A 20,296-nucleotide genomic window follows, 5' to 3' on the forward strand; every position below is an offset into this window, starting at 1 on the left:
CTCCTAATATAATCCAATGTTTGGAGGTGGCTGCAGAGCTGTTTGCCTTTAGATTTATACCTCACCACTGGGGGCAGCAGTAGTTGCCAGTACTGTGAAGGCCTCCCCCACAGGAGTCGGACACAAAAGACCTGCTCTATACGCTCACCGGCCACTTTATTGGGTACACCTGTTCAATTGCTTGTTAACACAAATGGTTAATTAGCCAATCGCATGGCAGCAGCTAAATGCATTATTTAAGCATCTGGAAGTGGTGAAGATGGATCGCTGAAGTTCAAACTGAGCATCAGAATGAGGAAGAAAGGGGATATAAGTGACTTTGAAGGTGGCGCCAGATGGGCTGGTCTGAGTATTTCAGAAACTGCTGATCTCCTGGGATTTTCACGCCCAACCATCTAGAGGAAAAAAAGAAGATGCCAGCAACAGTTGTGTGGGTGAAAATGAGTTGTTGATGTTGCAGGTCAGAGGAGAATGGGCAGACTGGTTGAATGGGTGATTGCATGATGCCATCATGTCAATATGGACAAACATCTGAGGACTGTTTCCAACACCTTGTTGAATCTATGCCATGAAGAATTAAGACAATTCTGAAGGAATTGTTTCTGTGAATTGTTCTGTAATTTATGTCTGTAGCATGGCCCAAGCAGAGGGTCACCCCTTTTAGTCTGGTCTGCTTGAGGTTTCTTCCTCATAGGGAGTTTTTCCTTACCACTGTTGCTCTGTGGGTTAGTAAGGTTAGACCTTACTTGTGTGAAGCACCTTCAGGCAGCTCTGTTGTGATTTGGCGCTATATAAATGAAAATAAATTGAATTGAATGCAAAAGGGGGTCTAACCCCGTACTAGCAAGGTGTCCCTAATAAAGTGGCCGGTGAGGGTACATTCCTTTCACTTCTGACCATCAGAATTGGCAGTACTCAAAAATAACAATTAATCTGAAGTTAGATATTTGAAGTTAGATTTCCATATATCTTTTAATTGTGACTAAATTAAAAATACTGATTAAATTAGCATATAATTAAATTGATTAAATTGCTGACTAATTTTGACTCTAACCATAACCCCAAATGTAAAAGAATTTCATGAAACCGTCCTGGAAATCTACTATATTTCATGATGGTATCACAAACGAATAGATTAAATGACTATTCATGACGTCATCACAAACTTGGCATGAGTTTGGGTTGCCAAGTTAAGAGAATATAACTGTTTTAAGTAAAAGAACACATTAATCAAACAACATTCAAGGCACAGTTGCAGATCCAACACAGAGTTCACTGTTCCTTAATAGAGTTTGGGGTTTAGTGAATTTTTTTTAAGGACACTTTGATTTACAGGATTACTCAAGATTGCTCCACCAGCTTTCCAGTTTTAGAACAAAGCATTGTACTTTGTCATTGTACAATCAACCTACATGATGTTACAGCATGTAGGTTGATTTTACTCAAATGAACCAAGTTCATTTTACTTAAAGTACATTTTGAGTAATAAGTTGCCAGAACTTGAAAAAGTTGAGTTTAATTTGAGCCATATAGTTGCCTGTTGAGCCTTCTGTCTTTATATCTGCTTTAAAGTTGGCACAACTTGACACAAAAAACAAAACCCATTGAGGAAACTGTATTTGCTGTTTGAATTTGAGTTCTGCCTACTTATTCAAAGACATGCTGAACACCGGCAATAGATAGGTAGGTCATATTAGTCAGGACATATGGCTCATGTCAGGCCAGAAATTCCACAGTGACTACGTTTACATGCAGCCAATAACCCTTTCATAACCGGAATATTAGCAATAACCCGGTTGCGCACGGCCATATAAACACCCGCAAAAACCCGAATATGCTCATATTCCGTTTTTTAAAAACCAGAATAAGACCCCTGGTTTACTCCTTTTCTAACCCAAATATCAGGTCATATAAACACGCATCGTGATATCCCCATAGAAAGGAACATTATTTTGTGTTCTGCGCATGTCCTATCCGCAAGGAATATTGGTCTTTTGAGTACGGCAACTACTTGTATGCGGCGCGCGCAGTGCGCGCAACCCACCAGACACCACAGAAGCAGATGTAAACAGCGCATTGTGTTCCGCGTCCTTATCAGGCTGGCCGGTCGTGGCACCAGTCGGATTCACCGCGATTGCTCTGCCTCCGATGCGCTTACGGAGTCTGCGGGCTCGGTAAATGCCACAGTGGGCCACTCACACCACCCCCCTCTCTGCTGTGTAAGATGCGCCAAATCTGGCAACAGGTCCAGAGACTACGCTCACTGTTTTGAGGATAGAGAATAGATTTTTTGCGGAAAAAATCCACAGCGCTGCAGGGTCTCGGTAACTGCAGCCGCAGAGCTCTGTGGCCATGACTTGGATTCTTTGTGGGTCCCGCATCCGTACCCCCGGAGGCAGTGAGCGAAGGGAGAGCACGCGCATTGTGTTCTGCGTGTGTCTGTTTATAATCTTCTCACCCAGAAGAAAAAAGAGAGTGTTTACACAGGAGAGAAAAGTGAGAAAATGTTAATGTCTGTTTGAGAAAAGTGTGTAGTGAGAGGTTTTACACGAAGCAGGATTACACGAAGCAGGATTACACGAACGCCAGACCAAGTCAAACACCGGTGGAAGACGTGCAGCACTGTTTAGATGGGGATATTCCAAATGATACCAATGACCATGTATACAGGAGTAACTCTGTCTGCTTAAGCATGTAAACGGGTTATTCTTAATGATTCAGAAACCGGAATATTGACCTTAACCCAAATATTAACAGCATGTAAACGTAGTCACTGATGGTCCACAAGGACAGACCCGAAGAAGAAAGACCTACATGCCATCTGGACAAGGGACAAAGAGTGAGGAGACAACAGCAGAGACAGAGACTGAGATAGTCCAGTAATGTTGCTCAGCTTCACATCCTGTCCCACTGAGATAAACACAAACACTGAAAAACACGTACATATATACATACATACATACATACATACATATAAGCTTTAGGATGCAAACAAATCTATGTAAACACATTCACAGAAGAACACAGACACAGTTTGACTGAACCAGACTCGATGTCACTGCTGTCTCTTCAGCTGCCAGAGCGGCCATCCAGAAAGCCCTGTCCTCAAATCAGATTTTGTGTGTGTGTGTGTGTGTGTGTGTGTGTGTGTGTGTGTGTGTGTGTGTGTGTGTGTGTGTGTGTGTGTGTGTGTGTGTGTGTGTGTGTGTGTGTGCTTTTTTTTGCTTGGTCTCTGTCAGAATCCACTAGAGCAGTATGCTTCACAGGGCATTATATTGTCGGACATATGGGTTCTGCTCCTGCCCTCTGTCCAGGAAACAAGGCCAAGCGGGCACGCTCAGAGTGCAGCCCTTGGGTTCTGTGCAATTTCCATAAAGTCCAGTTGTCTTTAATGTTAGCTCAGTGGAACCGTGGTACCAAAGGGGTTTTGCTAACGGGTCAGCGGCCCCAGCGCTAGGACAGTTTGTTGCGAGTTGGTTCGCTGTACAACTTCTGGGTCAGCAGTGAACGTTGGGACAGCAGGTTGCTCCCTTGAGTCAATGTGGTGGACATAATTACTGTGAATAGGTCACCTACATGCAACAGTTTGAGACATTTCAGTGTGGTAAGGAAATTTATGTATTTTCCAGACTATAAATTGTGGTTTTTTTAACTAGTTTGGGAGGTCTGACTGTGTATACTCCAAAGCGACTAATTTGTTTAAAAAATGAGGATGTAACGGCGCACAAAAAGTACAATTCAGTGCATTTTCAGTACAAACAAGAAACAAGAAACACTAAGCTAGTGTGGGACTGAATAGTCTTTCCACACTGTTAATACTTTTTCTTGAATTCTTGTGAAATATATATTTCAAAAAAAGAGTGACTTATACTCTGGTATAACTTATACTGTATTTTTGACATATAAGTCACACGAGGTCCTGTGAGTTGTACACCGGTGAGACTTATATTCTGAAAAATCACACATTTGCTATTGGTAATAATTGTTACAAGTAAGTTGCCTAAGTTGATTTTTGGCTGTCATAATGGTGGAAGAGTGGTTAGCATTCTTTTAACACAGCAAGAAGGTCCGGGGTTCCATTACACCAATACCTATTTCCTTTCTGGATGGAGTTGCAGTGTTCTCGGTGATGGCACTCTGCATTTCTATATTTGATGATGCCGATACCTTCAAAGAACAACAAACATCCATGTCTTTGGGGCCCTGGTGCTTCTTGTGTTACTGTATAGTTGTAACACTTGAAAGTTAGCCAGTGACCAAAGGCATCAACGAGATGGCTTTGGTACTAGGCCTCGTTAGAGTATCCATGAGGAAGCTACGATACATGAGGACGATACATGAGGGAACTTCAGCTGAAAAGCGTTGGTTTTTCTAAATATGATCCATCTCATAGGTGTATCAGTGTTGAGGACCCCGGCAGCTGGGGAAGGCCAAGGCGACGCCCACATTTCACCTGACTTTTGTAGATAGATGGATAATTTTGATTGATTAGGTTGAACCAGCTGTCTAAATGGGTGGTTGTGATCCAGGACCCAAGCTAGTTCTGTGGCGTGGTGGATGTGGCATCCGTGCATTCTACCGTACCTGACTTGTACTGTACTTGACAGTTTCCTACAACATTTCAGAAACAGGCTACTGGAGGCACGCTGTACTTGTGCGATATTGCGTTTTGGTAATGAACTGATCCTCTCCAACAGGATTTAGTTGCTATGCAGAAATTGGGGCATTGGCCCCCACATGGGAGCTTGTTTTGTGTGCATGTGTGTATGACACAGAGTGGGTGGGTTGGTGTGTTTACATGCATGTGGGTGCTGAGAAGCTGATGGCATAAACAGATAAAGCCGTGATGGAGGATGTACGCTCTTTTGTTTGAATTTGAGAGACAAACGGCTGTCCGAAATGCACACACAAATCACGGATGTGCACACCACCCCCAGTTTGTGGCGTGTATACACCACACGTCAGGTCTTAAGTGCTTGGTAACAAAAGGTGAGTTTATTCCTCGGGTTCACTGTAAATACAATAGTGAGTAATTCCGCGAAGATTGGTCTGTGGTCGCTGCAGTGATGAACATCTCAGAGATAGTGAACAAAAAAAGACTATGCTTGTGTTTGTAGTGTAAGAGCTTTCAAAACTGCGGTTTACTTTTAAAGGCGCTGTGTGTCACATTTTTTTTGTTTCTCAAAGTTCAAAGCACAATTCCCATAAATCTCTTGGGTGCACTTTCTTGGTATTTCTCCACGTTTGGTTGTTTAGAGGTAGAACATGGTGATAGTAATGTCCAGTCTCTCTACCTTATGTGACTTCACAGCGGAAGAGTTGTGGTTTGATGCAGGAAAATAATCAGTCTGATGTGTTATGTAATGTGGCACAGTGTGGCAATGTGCCATGTTTTGTGTTGTGTTACTCCTCAGAGGTATTGTCTCGTATTGTAGTTTTTGGCTAGTGCATTTAAGACAGACACAATGATCTGTGCTTTAGTGTTACTTTGAGTATCCACATCATCTCAGTTAGTCACTGATGTAAATAAATGTCAGACATCTACAGTCACGTCTTTAAGTATTTGGACAGTTTGTCAGGTGTCAAGGTCCTACCCCTTGCCCACGTCATGACATCTTGATCATAGATCAAGTAGAGAATTGCTTGTTGGGGTAAAATACAGTGATATCTTGTGTGCCCCGTGGCCACTACAGTAACCATGAAGGCCCAACAGGAATCCTGAACACAAGGTGGCTAATGGAGCTCCGGTGAAACAAGAACTCCCAACAGCAGATCAGGCAGAGGCGGTGATGGCTTGTAACGGGTGTGAAGCTGGATGAAGGCTGCAGCAGGTCCTCAGACCCCGATCATCTGGGATTTCCCAGCCATCGGAGCAGGCTAAAGATCTGTTTGTCAGCATGCAACAACATTCCTACATCAAACAAACCCACACAAAGGCGTCTCTCGATGGACCCTGGATGTCGATTTTCTCAGCGATCACCATCCCGTCCGTTAATCAAGAGATGATCTTCCTCGCCAGCGAGGGATTGCTATGATATTTGGACATTGACACAATCTTGGTAATTTTGCCTCTGTCCACCACAGCAATGAAGTTGAAATGAAACAATCAGGATGTGATTGTAGTGTAGACCTTTAGGTTTAATTCTAAAGGTGTAACAAGTTTACTGCATTAACCATTTAGGAATAAGTTTGATTTTTGATACTGCCTGTGATGTAAGATACATTACTGTGTCGGAGTAGTAGACTGTTCGAGATTCACAGTCTTTGTTTTGGTTATTTATTTGATTAATAGAAGGTTTACCACTTTTGTTAAATTAATAGCCCCTAAATGATAAATGTACCGAACCCTTGGCAAAATTATGGAATCATAACACAGAATGTTCATCGAGCTGTTAATTTGTAGCAAATAAAGAAATCACGGATAAGACAGCAAACAATTTATGTTGAATAGTTAAACATTCTGGTTCCATTAAGCATTCCTGAAACAAACTCAATGGAATTACTATAATTATCTTATGTTTTTCAAGATCGTGGAGAGGAAAAATATGGAATCACTTAAGGTTGAGGAAAATGTAAGGAATCAGATAAAAATTAGTTTTTGAGTTTGTTGTTGCTCTTTTTTTCTGTGAGGCATGTGTGTTACAAATGGACAAACAATATTGTCTGTCAGGCTGGTTTCAACTTTATCAAATAATGGTTAACAGATCAGTTTTCCTTTTTTATACTTTAATTTTTATCCAATTGAAATTTCATTATAAACAACACAAGATTGTACATCTCATTACCAAAAAACTTACTAAATAAATAAAAACAACACACACACACACACACACACACAAAAAACCATAATAAGATAAACACATTGCCACAAATCAGTTTTCCTTTTTAATATACTTAAATTTTTATTCAATTGAAATTGAATTATTAACAACAACACAAGATTGTACATTTCATTGCAAAAAAAAACCCCTTACTAAATTACTAAAAAAAACCAAAAAAAAACCACACACATGCAAAAAAAAAAAACATAATAAGATAAATGCATTGCCACAGATCAGTTTCCCAAGTTGGCCTGTAGATCAGATTCAGAATCGATCCCATGACCTTCTCACTGTGAGGCAACAGTGCTAACCACTAATCCGCAGTGCTACCCAAGACTACAACAATCTGCATCAATTAAATCCGATTATTCATGTTGTGTAGATCATGATATATTCCGACATCACAGATTAAAATTTTCCAGATTTTCTCATAGTGTCCTACAATGCTACTTTTACAATAGATTAGACTGAATTTCAGGTTCTGATTGAGTATCCATTTTATTTTATTGTATTTTATAGAACTCAGAACTCAGCATAGGCAGACTGCTCTTGATTCCTACTGTTTGTCTGGGCGGGAGATTGTAGAGACAAGATCAGGAAGCTTTTGCGGTGATTTTGGTTTTAATGAATCAGGAAGCACCTGAAGCCTCAGAAGGTATGGCGGGAATACATCTATTGTTACCATGGCACATGTTGTCCATATTTCCAGTCCCCTAACACCCATACTGTACATACAAAGACACAGCACAGCAGCAGGACCAAATCATCTGTCACCTAGGGCCCAGGGGGAGGGGCGACAGATTGTCCTCGTGTTGTTCTTTCGGGTCCCGTTGCACCAAATATACATTGACACACACACGTGCATACACACACAGACACACACACAAAATCTGCCCACTGACATAGTGTTCTCATTGTATTCCCTCAGAGTGCAGATGGGGCGGATTCGCTACCTTTTTCTCAGAGGAGTATTACTACTTCACAGCATGATTCACAACATCTCTTCATGGGCCACGGAGGTGCTTCACTCTAGTGCTGTGCAGTGTGTGTTCGCCTCAAGGGAAGTCATATTTAAATAGAAGCCACAGAAACTCCTAGACTGTCCTGGATCAAGACAGAGATTCAGGGTTTTAATGACTTCTTGGACTCAGCTGTCAAGAGTGTGTTTGTATGTGAGGAAAGTGTTGAACTTGTTGTAAGACTACCAGACTCTGGGAGCTCAGGCTCAGTTAAGGGACATCCTGGAAAACCTCATGAATTATGTGGTCGCTGGATGCATGTTTTGTGCTGATGTTAATATTTTTGCAGGACAATGAAGGCCCAAGTCTTTAGAGCGCTTGTGTTTCTGTTTGTCCTGTTTAGTTGTGAGACCTGAATTCTAACCAGTGATCAAAGAGGACTGGATGTTTTTAGGCACTAGGTCTATGTAGACAAAACGTGGACTCCACATCAGCGGCTTTGTGTCAAGTTGGTGACTTATACCTTGTTTGTCATTTTCAAAACTTGTTCTGTGAACATGGCATCGTTTCAAGAAATATCTGCGTACACATGAAACCTCTGAAAACGATTGAAAAAGCTCTAATATATATGCGAGGCCTGTATATGGTGTTGTAACGCTCCCGTAAAAAAATGGAGAAGACGTGGCGCATGCACATAAAACTTGCACGATGCCGAGCACGAATGCAAAAGCAAGAGCAAACTGTGTGGACCTATGACAAAGCTGAACTGTCGCACTGGACTATAATCAATCAATCAATCAATTTTTTTATATAGCGCCAAATCACAACAAACAGTTGCCCCAAGGCGCTTTATATTGTAAGGCAAGGCCATACAATAATTATGTAAAACCCCAACGGTCAAAACGACCCCCTGTGAGCAAGCACTTGGCTACAGTGGGAAGGAGTAAGTCAACAAAACAACAATGGAATGTTAGAGAGGTGGGGCTATGACATCAGCATTTCACAAAAGTTGTGTATTGGTTGTACACACGAAAACGCAAAAGTGGAGTTTTGAGATTTATTCACTCTGGGACCCATTTTGAAAAAGTTGCACTTTCAGGCTCTTGTGGATTCAGCTTTTCTGGATAAGCCTAATCTTGTCTTCGTGTGGATGGCCCCTAAGGGAGTCCCACGTGATGGATAGTACTTACATTGTAATTAATAATTTTGGCACTATAGCATGTTTTTCTGATTGAGTAGTGCCTCCGTAGTGAGAAATTAGCTACAAGACGAGGCTCGGAATGTCCATTCATAGCTATTTTTGGGGGGTTGGGATGGACAGTTGGTCTGTCTTGGTGGTTCCCAGTTATGATCTTGGCTGCCTTTTGGAGGGCATGTTGCTAGACCTGACCTGGCATAAGACCCGAGAGTAGTTGACTTTTATCCATTGTTGTTGTCGATGGCACCAGGTTTATTAAGGTAGCCCAGATACTGATCTCCTCAGCCACATTCTCCTTGCTGCATGGAGGATGCAGGACTTTCAGTGTTTTTTCTGTCTCCACGTCTGCTACCAGGTGGATGTACCTGGAAGACCTCCAAATGAGATGACAAGGGGCATCCTGTTGAGAAGCATCAACTGATTTTGTTAAGCATGGCAGAGCTGTGGCTCTACTCTCAGCTCTTCAGAGCTCCTTACCGTTAGTCAGTGTTGCTGTAGACAGTCTCAGAAGACATATTCTATATCTCCCTCTGGATAGGACACCAGTCCATCACAAGTTACTTCATACTTCCTACAGGTCTTTGTAATGCCTGGTTTTAGGAGGCCATCATTTCTAAACACTACTTGCTATTGTTCTTTCTGCTTCAGGAAACCGACACAGCTTTTTTATTGTGGCACTCTTCATGCTCATCTGGCACGTTCCTCTCCACCTTAGTGTTCCCCTGTACCTGTTTTTGGTTGTACAACATACATTCTTTGAGCTCCCAGCCTTTGTTTACATGTTTTCCAGTTCCTCTGTGGAATTATTTCTCCTTGAAGAGAAACAGGAAGAGAGATAAAGAGGAACAGAGGAGAATAATAGAAAAAGCAGGTAGTTTCATTATCTCCCCACCCTCCCACTCTCTGGGTGCCTGGGTTATGGCCAATTAGGCCTATTAGCAACAACAAAACACAAGGAAGCACAACAAAACCCAGTCGGCAGGCAGGCAGGTAGTTAACGGTGGGAGGAATTGTTATCTCTCCCACCGACAGGAACAAAGAAAACGCTCTCCAGAGTGCCTGAAAAAGAATTTATACCTCCTGGTGTTCTCAGTTCTACAATTAAACTCTTTACCGCAATTTCTCATTGGTTGTAGTCTCCAGAGGGACTTTTCAATAGACCACAGTTATTTTACACCTGAAAGTGGCATGTTATGCAATTAACCAAGTTTGAGACAATTGCTCAAAAGTGCAAATTAGTCACCAGTTTAAACTCCGGAACTGAAGGCATGTGGTAATGAAATTTAACTAAATTAATTATCACTGTATGGTAGAATACAGCTGAATTTAAGAATTTATTAAAGCTTTGATTGTCTGCTGAGCAGAAAACGTCTGAATCAAGTCAAAATGTTTGAAGCACAGTCGCACAATTACCATTACTTAACCTACTCGAATGTTTGATTTTACTTTTTACCTTTCCTCAGTGTGTCTTTATGTGGTGACAGTGTGAAACCTTTTGAAGCATTTATTGACCTTGGCATTGACAGTTCCTTGGCTTATGAAGTCAAGAGACACCTGGGAAAAGATGTGATGCAGATAGCTTTGCAGGTGGATGAAGGTTCATGTCTTGAGAATCCTGGTACTTCCAGTCTTTGTGGTTGTGAGACCTGGACACTAACCAGCGATTGAAGATGACAACGAGAATGTCTTGTGTATTTTGTCTTTCCAAACTGTCTTGTCATGTCTGATGTTTCACTGGCATGATCCAACGCTGAGGACCCCAACAACTTCAGAATGTCATGAATGGATAAATGGATGACAATTATCCAGAGGTCGAATGGAGTGGTTGTCTTCCACCGTAGTTGTCAGTTGGGACTCTCCAGTTAGCAGTAATGCAGCAACAGCACATGCCCCTAGTCCTGACTTGACCTTACCTTGGGTATTGCAAAGAAGCCTACTCATCTTGTAACTCACTCATGTAGTCGGATTATCCAACAACTACTGAAAAGTACAGTAACTTCTTTTTGTAACATCATTGGAAGTCGGTTGCAATAGTTGTCCTCAAGGGCCGTTATGGTACCGGTAGATGGGTGAAATTAGATCTTGCTGGTCTGTCAGCATGGTCAGATACAGTGACCATGCTCTGTGCAGAAATAACTTTTCTTTTGCCTTTAACTTCATAGAGTAGAAGACGTAAGTTCTATACAAGTCCTGAGGCCAATGAGACGATGCTTGACCCTAGATGCTGTAATCTACAACTTCCTCTGGATTTGACATAGTCCATCACAGGTTACTTTCTCAGACAAGACCAGTACCCAATTACAAGTCAGTAGACTGGGATAAGTGGCTTGAAGCAGACACCCGGAATTGACCCCAAGTGTGTATGTTTGCAAGTTCAGTTCATAAAGAAGTGTTTTTTAATCGAATGAGTTAAACGATAATGATGAGGACAACGTGATCTAACCTGAAAGATTGAGTCCCAACTTAAGGGTATCTCCTCATGCCATCTCTGTCATTGTCTTTCGTCTTCATATCCTGATTCCTCCCTCTCGCTCTCTCTCCCTCTCTCTCCGTTTGTCAGTCTCTTAAGAGCCCCTTATTCCACGCTCAGATTAAATGCTCCATACTCTGTGTAAAATCCATTAAGTCTACATGCCAACGCACAAGCATTCGCCCAGATTGGAACAATGTATTGCGTTAACATCATGTCGAGGAGCAGAGAGATACAATCAAATAGAGATGTGCAGAATGAAACGGCAGACAGATGACAGCAGAGCGGGATAGAGGAGAGACGGAGGGAGTAGGCAGGGAGGTAAACTCAATGTGACATCTCATATTTGACTTTTCACTTCCCATTTAGCTGACGCGTCCGAGATAAGTGGAGGAAAGATTACTGGTCTAAGTCTGTTAAACAAAAGCCTGTCTGCACGAGTCTGTGCTGTGCTTTATGCATTTAAGTTTTAGATTTTGACCCCTTTTTATCTATTTATTTAGTTTATCTGACTGATCGTCTCAACATGGAAAGGTTATATAATGAGGACTAACTGATTAAAAAATGGGGTTAACTTTGATGCGCCACATCAATAATAAAAGAACAAACAAAAAAAGCAAGTTTGTTTTAGTTATGTAATGACTAAAGACCTGCTGGGCATGTCTGGGCTTGTTGCATGATAATTGCCATTATCACATGAATGGTGGAAATTAGGAGCAGGTCTGGTGAAATTACTTGTAGCTTGCAAGCAACTAGATTTGCAGTTTCATTCATTTTGAAAGCCTAGATCTGGTGGACACCAGGGCCACCACTGCTTGGTTAATAAAATTTCCAACATTTCGGCAAGTCGAAGGTTGGGTACACGGACACTTCCAAGTTGCTGAATATCTACTGGGGTTTATTTACTTCAGCCACAAAGTAATACAAACAGTACGGCACTGTATGGTAAATCCATCTGGAGTGGGTAGTTCTCAAAAACTGAGTGACAGTGCATGAAGGGGACTGGTGAGGGGAGCCACCAAGACACCCATGACAACTTTGATGGAGTCATAGGTTTCTATTGCTGTGCTTGGAGGAACTTTGTTGAACTGGTATCAGCCATTGTGGGCCTTGCAGTACTTTTACCACATCGCCTATGTGAAGATTCATATTGAGGAGTGTACACGTGCAAACCAGCGAGGTTCACTTCATTCCCAGTTCCACAGTAGGAATCCCATTCCTGTGTGTGTGTGTGTGTGTGTGTGTGTGTGTGCAGTGACATGTTTGTGTAGCCACCTTTGTGTGTGAGTTTTTTTTTACCGTATTTGCACGTGTGTACACACTGTGTGTGTATGTATGTGTTTGTATCCCCCCACAAGGCACTGGGGTTACAGGCAGCTTGGTGACAGTGCAGATGGGATAACATATGACATGTGATTGCCTGAGCAAGTACGTGCGTATGTGTGTGTTTGTATGTGTGTATCTCAGTCCATCTGGGCTCCCCTCTGATCGGCCGGGGCTCCCTCTGCTCTCAGCAGCCCACTGGGGAGCCATGGGACGAGACAAGCGTGATAGCTAGAGAGGCGGAGCCTGCTTAATACCGACATCCCTGAATGCACCATTTCACATAAATGTCGTTTTCCACAGATTACTCAAGAGTTAATTTGTTGACACTTGAAGAATTAAATTCTTTCAATAACTGATGAAGATATAATGTTTACCCTTTAATTAATGATGTACCCGGTGCACTTTTTACTGTTTCATTGCTTTATTTTTGTCTTAATGTAGGCAAAGAAAAATTAAGCTTTTAAAATTGACAGTACAGTTGCATCCGTGTCTGCTGTAAGTATATGAAATTAGTGAGCAAACCAACCATTAAAACTAATTCTACAAGTTGTCCTAAAATAAAATTTAGGATGATGTTATAATCCTGGAATGGGCCAGCGACCATAATAACATTTTATAGCCACATGGGGTGTGCAGCCAGTACATTCTGAGTGCCGGTCCCAAGCCTGGATAAATGAGGAGGGTTGCATCAGGAAGGGCATCCGGCGTAAAGCAAGCCAACCCAACTATGCAGACTCAGAATCGAATTCCCATACCGGATCAGTCGCGGCCCGGGTTAACAACGTCCGCCACCAGTGCTATTGCCCAACAGGGTGCTGGTGGAAATTGGGCTACTGCTGGGTGAAGACGACGAAGAAGAGGAGGAAAACGTTGCCACGAACAGCGGGAGAAGAAGAAAACTAGAAGGGTGGAAATGAGAGTGGGGACTTTGAATGTTGGTAGTATGACTGGTAAAGGGAGAGAGCTAGCTGATATGATGGAGAGGACAAAGGTAGACATATTGTGTGTGCAAGAGACCAAGTGGAAGGGAAGTAAGAGCAGGAGCATCGGCGGTGGGTACAAGTTGTTGTACCATGGTGAGGACAGGAAGAGAAATGGTGTTGGGGTCATTTTAAAGGAAGGGTATGTTAAGTGTGTTGGAGGTTAAGCGAGTGTCTGACAGGGTGATGAGTGTGAAGTTGGAAATTGAAGGGATGATGATGAATATCATCAGTACATATGCCCGACAGGTAGGTTGTGAGATGAAGGAGAAAGAAGATTTCTGGAGTGTGTTAGATGAGGTGGTGGAGAGTGTGCCCAAGCATGAAAGAGTGGTGATAGGAGCAGACTTCAGTGGGCATGTTGGTGAAGGGAACAGAGGTGATGAGGAAGTAATGGGTAGATATGGTATCAAGGATAGGAATGGGGAAGGACAGATGGTAGTTGATTTTGCAAAAAGGATGGAAATGGCTGTGGTGAATACCTACTTTAAGAAAAGGGAGGAGCACAGGGTAACATATAAGAGCGGAGGAAGGTGCACACAGGTGGACTACATTCTTTATAGGAGATGCAAGCTAAAAGAAATCACAGACTGTAAGGTGGTAGCAGGAGAGAGTGTCACTAGACAGCATAGGATGGTTGTTTGTAGGATGACTTTAGAGGTAAAGAAGAAGAAGAGAGTGAGAGCTCAACAAAGGATCAGATGGTGGAAGCTGAAGGAGGAAGACTGTTGTGTGAAATTTAGCGAGCAGGTGAGAGAAGCACTGGTTGGAGGGGAAGCAATTTTGGACAACTGGAAAAGTACTGCAGATGTGGTGAGGGAGACAGCTAGGGCAGTACTGGGTATGACATCTGGACAGTGGAAGGAAGACAAGGAGACTTGGTGGTGGAATGAAGAGATCCAGGAAAGCATAAGGAGAAAGAGGTTGGCGAAAAAGTTTTGGGATAGTCGGAGAGATGAAGAAAGTAGAAGGGAGTACAAGGAGATGCGGCGTAAGGCGAAAAGAGAAGTGGCAAAAGCAAAGGAAAAGGCATATTGTGAGCTGTACAAGAAGTTGAATAGTAAGGAAGGAGAAAAGGACCGATTGGCCAGACAAAGGGACACAGCTGGAAAGGATGTGCAGCAGGTTAGGGTGGTAAAAGATGCACATGGTAATGTGCTGACAAGTGAGGAGCGTGTGCTGAGAAGGTGGAGGGAATATTTTGAAGAGTTGATGAATAAAGAAAATGAGCGAGAGAAAAGGCTGGATGATGTGGTGAGAGTAAATCAGGAAGTAAAAGAGATTAGCAAGGAAGAAGTGAGGGCTGCTATGAAGAGGATGAAGAGTGGAAAGGCAGTTGGTCCAGATGACATTCCAATGGAGGCATGGAAATGTCTAGGAGAGATGGCAGTAGAGTTTCTAACCAGATTGTTTAATAAAATCTTGGAAAGTGAGAGGATGCCTGAGGAGTGGAGACGAAGTGTGCTGGTTCCTATTTTCAAGAATAAGGGTGATGTGCAGAGCTGCAGTAACTACAGAGGCATAAAGCTGATCAGCCACAGCATGAAGTTATGGGAAAGAGTAGTAGAAGCTAGGCTTAGAAAACAGGTAAAGATCTGTGAGCAGCATTATGGTTTCATGCTGAGAAAGAGCACTACAGATGCAATGTTTCCTCTGAGAATACTGTTGGAAAAGTACAGAGAAGGACAGAAAGAGTTACATTGTGTGTTTGTGGACTTAGAAAAAGCTTATGATAGGGTGCCAAGAGAAGAGTTGTGGCATTGTATGAGGAAGTCTGGAGTGGCAGAGAAGTATGTTAGGATAGTGCAGGACATGTACAAGAATAGTGTGACAGCGGTGAGATGCGCAGTCGGAGTGACAGACTCATTCAAGGTGGAGGTGGGATTACACCAAGGATCAGCTCTGAGTCCTTTCTTGTTTGCAGTGGTGATGGACAGGTTGACAGATGAGATCAGACAGGAGTCCCCATGGACTATGATGTTTGCAGATGACATTGTGATCTGTAGTGAGAGTAGAGAGCAAGTTGAGTCTAGTCTGGAGAAGTGGAGATATGCGTTGGAGAGAAGGGGAATGAAAGTCAATAGAAGCAAGACTGAGTACATGTGTGTGAACGAGAGGGAGCCCAGTGGAATAGTGCAGTTACAAGGAGTAGAAGTGGTGAAAGTAGATGAGTTTAAATATTTGGGGTCAACTGTTCAAAGTAATGGAGAGTGTGGTAGAGAGGTGAAGAAGAGAGTGCAGGCAGGGTGGAGTGGGTGGAGAAAGGTGGCAGGAGTGATTTGTGACCGAAGAATATCAGCAAGAGTGAAGGGGAAAGTTTACAAAACAGTAGTGAGACCAGCTATGTTGTATGGTTTAGAGACAGTGGCACTAACAAAAAGACAGGAGGCAGAGCTGGAGGTGGCAGAGCTGAAGATGTTGAGATTCTCTTTGGGAGTGACAAGAATGGACAAGATTAGGAATGAACATATCAGAGGACATGCAGGTGGTTGGTGTGACAGAGGAAGATACAGAGGACAGGGTGAGATGGAAATGATTGATCTGCTGTGGCGACCCCTAACGGGAACAGCCAAAAGACAAAGAAGAAGAAGATTGTAAAAGGATGTGAAGAGAGAATTTGTGTATTTGACAATGTCAAAAAAGGTTATCCAAGGAGCTGGTTTGTTGCATTTTTGAAATAACCCTTTTTTGTAATCTGTAGCTTGAAATAATATCCTTGGCCACCAAAACATTTTAATGGTGTTTTTTATGATCATTGCTGAACTACAGAATGTCTAAACTTGATGCAAACTTATTTGTCTGAAATTCTAAAAGCTTTTCTGTCAGTTGGCAAAAAAAATAAATGGCTCCTTTATCATATGTTGAGAGTAACAACACTTTCCTTTTTGTTTATTTAGGCAGAAAGTTTTACAAAATCGTGATTAATGGTGAAAAACGTGGTTTGCAGTGGATTATTTTTTATTTATTTATTTATTTATTTTTGTATTTATTTTTGCCTAGTTCTGACTCTGGAGATCAACAATCTGTGTTGAGTTTGCATTATACACATGGGAAAAAAAAAATATCAATAATGAAAGTTTGGATCTTGGTCCCGATTCGTTGCACTGTCAAGCCGAGACTCGTCACATGGTGTAACGGTGAGCACCATCACCTCAGAAAAAGAAGACTGTGACTAATTGTCTGTTTTACAGCATCTTAACCCTAGAGTTAACTGTACTTGCCATGACACCCAAAATAACTGCAACAATTACACAAACCTCAAACTCAGCCTTGATTTGTTCTTGTGCTTGTGTTTTAAATTGAAGGCATTTCAGAAAAACAGAATGCATTTGTCATATATAGGCACATCATGAGGTGTGCAGTCTGTTTGAAGGAAAATAACAAACAAGAGTCTAACCCATATTATCCAGTTGAGAGTCCGGAGACGTAACCACTGCACTGTACAACCACTGGATCAAAGAAAGAGTTTGTAGCCTTAAGTACAAGGAAATAAGAGGTTGACATCAATAAACTGTTCCACTTCCTTGGTATCGTTAGTTTCCAAGCTCAGGTTCTGATAAGTGGGTGGCTAATCAAAACGAACCAAGAAACAAAAGTGCTTTACAAAGTGATTCTGTGTCTCGTTCTTGTTGTATTTGTGTGAGTTCCCTCTGGGGGTAGCAACAATCATATGTTTTTTTGAGTGTGAACAGTTGCACGTGTTGGCCTGTGGTGGACAGTGGGCCTATGTATGGTTGATGTCTACCAAAATGTAGCTTCATACTACAGTGGAGGTAATTTTTGCTTGAATAGATGATTTTCTTAAAATGGATGTCGGTAGGGTTACCTAACCATTGATCTCATATTTAAAAAATGGTTACTTACACTTCTCTGGGCATGGTTCAGCGTGCAGGTGCCCCATTGGTGAAGATCCATCAACTGGAAAAGGCCATGAGGATGCCCATGTATGACCGAAATGACTAGTTTCAGAAGGTGGAGATGGACCAGTTGTCTGTTGGGATAGTTACCAACCAGGGCAGTTGTGATGGGGTCTTCAGAAATGGTGCCTCATTGGGGAAGACCCCATCAACTAGAAAAGGTCAAGAGGATGCCCATGTATGACTAAGGTGGCTAGTTTCCTGGGTTGAAGATGGACTAGTTGTCTGCTGGGGTGGTTGCCATCCAGGGCAGTTTTGTGTTGTGGTGGATGTAGCGATGTGATGACCTGACCTGACCTGATCTGTAAGGTCACCAAATTTCACTTACATTTACTCAAATCGACAAGGACCAGCCATGAATATAGATGGTAGAATGCATATGTGGCATACAGTGCCGAAAGACAGTACCAGCACACAATACCTACATTATAAAACACTGGCTGTCCCCTATCCAGTAAATAACTAGAGCACCACGCTCATAGCGTGTAAACCTCCGCCAACACTAGTTTCCAATTCCACAAAATTTTACCTTGGAAAAAAATTTCAAGGTCAAAGTCCTGTTAGAAGTGGCTTTTCATAAGGTAAGTTAGATGTGATTGTCAGGAGTATGTATTTAGTTGTTGTTTTTTTTTCTCAACTTTTTCACTTGCTGAATTCTTTTACAGATAATTTTCACAGAACATTGTTATCTCTGCTATGCACAATTTGTCATTGCTTTTTGGCACTTGGTTTCTGACTGATAACTGGAAGACAGACAATACAGGCATAAAATTGGAACCTCCATCCAATTTTGGTGGTGTAGGTAAATCCATAACAGTAAAATGAGAGTGATCGAGGCACTTTCGATTGAGTTATATTGCAAAATGTACACCAAATATTACACCAGCTTTGTACACCACCAAATGTACACCAGTTTTTTAATATTAAGTTCAAACATCCACAAAATCCACAGTCCGGATCAGATCCAGATAAAACTTTGTCACACGGTAGTGAGTGCCAGCCTGCACGTTTTATTAAGATATAATGTAAAATATACATTAAATGGGGTTTTCAATGTTTAATTTTAATGGCCACAAAATCTGTAATCTGGATCAGATTGGGATCAAACTTTGTCAGTCGCTAAAGGATACCATCCTATGTAACACCGTCAAATATGAAAGAAATTTGATTTTTTTTCGACAGTTTTGATTAGGGATGTTCCGATCAGGTTTTTTTGGCCCCGATCCAATTCCGAGTCATCTGATTTTGAGTATCTGCTGATACAGAGTCCCGATCCGATACTTTAAAAAAACTGAATGAACAAATGCTAAATATATAATAATTTCATTTGAATCACCTTATTTTATTATTTATCACTTAAACAGTGCACTTCTCCTTGAGGTAGCTTGAACAATCAAGTAATAATCTACCAGACTTAAAAAATCCACAAATTTCCATGTTATTTTATTCGTCTAAAAATAAATGTCCAAGGTTCCGTATGTTAAACAAGAAATGATCTAATCTGAAATAACAGGTGGTTTTAATTTATAGATGAAAGGTTTCTAAAGAACCATTTATTGATTTAGCTAATTTAATTACAAGTGTTCTAAACTTTTTTAAACAGTAATCAGAAATTTTGAGGTAACAAACAACAAAAAACATTTCCAAGGATTTTTCTTCAGACGTGGTTTCTGCACTGATCTGTGGTTCAAATCCCCGCCTGACTGGAAAATCACTAAGGGCCCTTGGGCAAGGTCTTTAATCCCCTATTGCTCCCGCTGTGTAGTGAGCACCTTGTATGGCAGCACCCTGACATTGGGGTGAATGTGAGGCATAATTGTAAAGCGCTTTGAGCATCTGATGCAGATGGAAAAGCGCTATATAAATGCAGTCCATTTACCATTTGTACAGATCGGTGGTTTCTGCCACTAGTCTTCCGTGTTTTGGCCCAATGCGTCGTTCCTATTGGACAACGCAGAGGTACGTCACAGCTCAGAGCGTCGAAAGTTCAAAAGTCAACTTGAAAAGTAAAAAGAAAAAAAAAACAACTTACATTTGCGTCCTGACAGTCCTCAGTGTACCCCTCTGATGTTCAGAGCAGCGCAGTGAACGTGAATGAAGACGGAAGCTCTATAAGACGCGCTCCTAAATGTGATGAATGCGCACGTCGCTCGTGCGCACACCATCTCTTGCTCCGTTTTGTAGACATACGATCAAAGGACAATTTGTTTTTTCTTTTTGTTAATCAGATGACAGATCGTCGTCCTGAGGACTTGGTCAGCACCGGGTCCTGCTGCGCACGGAAGGATGACTGAGCAAGAGTGTCGGTGTCATTCCATCGAGGCGTCAGGCTAAGCGTGTAAACACACAAACAGCAGTTCTGCGAAAGAAACTTTGCGCACGTAACTCCCCCCCACCTCTGTCCGGGTTACAATTCCATCTCTTCTTCCCAAATTCACTGCGCAACTCTTGTTCCCTCCTCTGGAATCGGTTTCAGCCGCACGCATGTGCGAGAATGTCCGGTTGAACTTATGTTTTTTCTTTTGTTCAGTTAAAAAAAAAAAGATTGGGTTGAACTTTGACCGCGTCATCCTGCCGACAAGCGGCAATGCGTGCTCCTGTCAGAAGCGTCGCGTCAAAAGCTGA

The 20,296-nt window shown here is 42.0% G+C and overlaps 1 protein-coding gene across 1 annotated transcript in view; it reads left to right on the plus strand.

Annotated features, from left to right (window-relative positions):
- sox5 (SRY-box transcription factor 5) overlaps nucleotides 1–20,296 on the plus strand; it is a 396,290-nt gene that overhangs the window by 23,107 nt on the left and 352,887 nt on the right. The gene's annotated exons all lie outside the window — the stretch shown is intronic.

This window comes from Thalassophryne amazonica, chromosome 22 (assembly GCF_902500255.1).
Source record: "Thalassophryne amazonica chromosome 22, fThaAma1.1, whole genome shotgun sequence".
Taxonomy (NCBI): domain Eukaryota; kingdom Metazoa; phylum Chordata; class Actinopteri; order Batrachoidiformes; family Batrachoididae; genus Thalassophryne; species Thalassophryne amazonica.